Raw genomic sequence first — 3853 nt, 5'->3', positions numbered from 1 at the left:
TCTGTGTGTGTGTGTGTGTGTAGACAATATTGTATATATTGTGCTTATCATCGTTGTCGACATTTGTCCAAACGAAAACTCCTATCTAAATTTGGATTCCACAAAGATTTTGTTGTAAAACGTTTTCATGTAAATACGTCCTTAATAGCCATGTCTTTTTATGCCAATCAGATTGCAAAATCTTTATTGTGAGAAAAGCAATAAAGTGTTAAAAAGAAATAATGTGTCCAGAATTTTTCTTATAATCATGTTACTGAAAATCTTTGAATCAAACTAGTGAAACAATACATTTTAAGTTATTGCATGATATTTAAATAAGTGTTATTTTTCAAGATAAGTTATATATATATATATATATAAATGGCCAGAAATGTAGTTAAACATAGAACTAATGAATTAGTGTATTAAACCGATTGTATTAAATCTAGTCATGTTGAGACACGTTGATACACTTCGTGTGCCCCTAGGATCACACCCTCTGGTTCCGCTTAGAGGAACTATGATGTCATGTCCGCCTGTCAGGGCGGCTTAGCATTGTCTCTACCCCTTCCCTCCGAGATTGGCACACGTGTAACGCCCTCTAACGGCAAAATGCGCTGTCCACTCTAACTACTATCATGTGTTGAGTTTTCCTTGTCTAACAATGTTTTGTTAACCCTTTTTATTTCTTATATACCAGTAATAAGTTACAATTATTTTTCCATGATTGCATTCGTTGTGTTTGTTTTTAGACATTCAAACAGAATTTTATTTCCACGCACTTTACCCGTCTAATTTAATATTAATTTCAACATTGCAAACAAAGTTCCTATATTAGATTTTTTTCTGTTAATGACATTTATCTTATAATTTGTGTGACATAATTTAATTTGTCTTTAGTAATTACTGATACAATCATTTTTGTATTTGTAATGTTTTACATCCGGTTTGGATTTCTTCACAGTTTATGGCTATAGTTCCCTCTGTGTGCTGCTTATCAGCCTGTGTTCGGTGGCAGGTATTCTGTTGGTGCCGATATTAGCCAAGGAAGCTTATTATTACGTCATGATGTGCTTCATTGGTCTTTCTTTTGGAACAATGACGGGGGACTCTCTTTTACATCTGATACCTCAGGTAAAATACTATGTGAATAAAAGTATTCTAGAAAATTTATTAATATCCAGTGTGCTTTCTACAAATTAATTCTTAATCCTCCATCGCCTGTTTAAAAGAAGTGAAGAAAAGTACTTTTCAAAATAATTTATAATGCATATATAAAACATAGTTGTGCATTAAAGCTCTAAAGCTACCGTACTTTTAATGGGTGCTGTCTTCGCCTAATTTTTGTAATACCTGTTAAGTTATATAACACCTGTTTCATAGAGATTTACTATCACGAATAAAAAATTGTTCTAAAACATATTCATTTGATCTAAGTACCATCATTAAAACCTTTTTTTTCTCCATAATTTTCATTGCTTTTCCCCCTGTATTATTATAAACATTTCATTACTTTCAAATTTCTGTTCCTTATTAATTTAGTAACATTCAAAATGGTAATTACTTTAAACATTGTTTGTTTTCGTTAAGGGTATTAGTTAATAAATTATACCGGTTTTGAAAACCGTAACTTTTAAAAAATTCCAGTTATACATGTTGTTCTAATTTTCCAAACTTCCATATATCAGTTAAGAAATGACTAAGTTACTTTTGTTCATGATAAAGGATTAAAAGTATAAAGTAGTCTAAACTAGTTTTTAAGTTTTTCTTTGTCTCTTTTCAATAAGGTATATTTTCGCTATTTTCAAACGCTTTCATGTAATTTTATTAATAGTTTTAGTAATTAAGAAGTGTTATGGAAGGAAAGACTAAAGATTGATTACAGGTTGACGGGGCATGTCTATCTTTCTGATATTTGAATATCAAAAAATCAATATAGTGGCAAGAATATGTATATTTAAATAAGCTAATATAAATGTTCTCAAATAATGCCAATACTTACCCATTACACTGTAAGAAAACGATTTAATGATACTATATATTTTATTTGTGTTATGTATGATAAGAGATTACTTTTAATCAAAAACAGCGACTTTTTCACACGTTTTCAAAAACAGATGTACGTGTTTGGACTCGTAAATCTCACCATAATCACGCCAACGCGTAGTCCTTTGTCTCTGTGTGAATACTCGTTAAGCTTGTGGCATTACTAGGAAAAATCTAATTCTTAATTAGTGCCCCCCTCAGTTACAGAAAATAAAAGTGACAAGTAACGTGGCGGTTTGATTAGAACACGTTCAACACGAGAGTTGGAAAATCATTTTCATTAAAAACTTGTCGTACTAATACAGTTTATAATTTACGTTCCTGAAACTTTTTCGACGAAAAAACGTTTTGATGTGACTTTTTTTTTAAAGATAAACACACCCATTGGTTTACTAAGATCCTATGAAAATCGTTGAATAATGAACAATACAACTCACTAATTGCTACTGCTACTAAAACTGTGGCATGAAAAGTAAGCAACTTTCAGAGTTCCCTGTTCAAGCATGAAATTAACAGATGATAAAAAAGTCATATTCTAGCTTCCAAACGGACGAAATAACCAAAGAAAACAAGCTATAATCATTGCTCACTACTCCCAGTGTTATTTTGATAGTATACAAATAAAATGAAGCGCTGACAGTTTCCAATTCCTTTTTAGTATATGTTAAAGATCTATATTTATTTAAAAAAACTGACTCGTATGTAATTTTTGAACAGGCTCTGGGGCTTCATTCACACGATGAAGGTCACGACCACGAAAAACCTCTGACATTAGAAGACATTCCTTTCTACTTGTGGCATCAACTTGGTCTTTTAGGAGCTATTTACTTTCTCTTTCTCTTCGAAACTATTCTGGAAGCTTTTTCTAAAAAGGATAATGTAAGTTTGAATCCTAGATGTTATAAAATGAGTAATAAGTACCTTTTAATAGGCGATACCTTAATTTTTGTGTAAACGTTGGAAATTGTAGAGCTAATAGATCGAATACAAATATAATGTATTTCAAAATAAAATAAAAATTTATCAAATAAGTATAACTTGTAATTTTTTCCCGACAGAAACTTGTTTATTTCTCTCAATTTACAATTTTACCTGGCCAACTTCAATTTTCACAATTTAACTAAAATTACGGAATGTATGTTTCTGGGAATACAAAAATGTTCATAAACATGAGGATTGAAACTAGGAATTTAACTTTAATTACAAATTCAATCAATACAGGTTTTCAGTAAGAAATTATTGTCTTGTCGATATGTCAATAAAAAACATATCGCAAACAGCTTGCATTAAGCATTAACAGCACACAACAGCTAATTGACTTCCAATACCAATAGTACAGCTATAGCGGAAATAAAAAAAGCCATAGATTAACATAAAAAAACAAAAAACTCATGCCAAAAAGATGACATAGGGAAACAAGTCATAAACAATTATCTGGCATGCTACAACATAATCCATGCAGATACCAGCTGGCGTCAGGGCACATTATTGGCCAACATCCTATTCCATGACATCGGGAAACAAATCATACAACAATTATTTAGCATCCTACAACATAATCCACGCAGATACCAGCTGGCGTCAGGGCACATTATTGGCCAACATCCTATTCCATGACATCGGGAAACAAATCATACAACAATTATTTAGCATCCTACAACATAATCCACGCAGATACCAGCTGGCGTCAGGGCACATTATTGGCCAACATCCTATTCCATGACATCGGGAAACAAATCATACAACAATTATTTAGCATCCTACAACATAATCCACGCAGATACCAGCTGGCGTCAGGGCACATTATTGGCCAACATCCTATTCCATG

This window comes from Limulus polyphemus, unplaced genomic scaffold (genome assembly GCF_000517525.1).
Source record: "Limulus polyphemus unplaced genomic scaffold, Limulus_polyphemus-2.1.2 Scaffold2436, whole genome shotgun sequence".
Classification (NCBI taxonomy): Eukaryota; Metazoa; Arthropoda; class Merostomata; order Xiphosura; family Limulidae; genus Limulus; species Limulus polyphemus.
Note: the sequence above shows the minus strand (reverse complement) of the source record.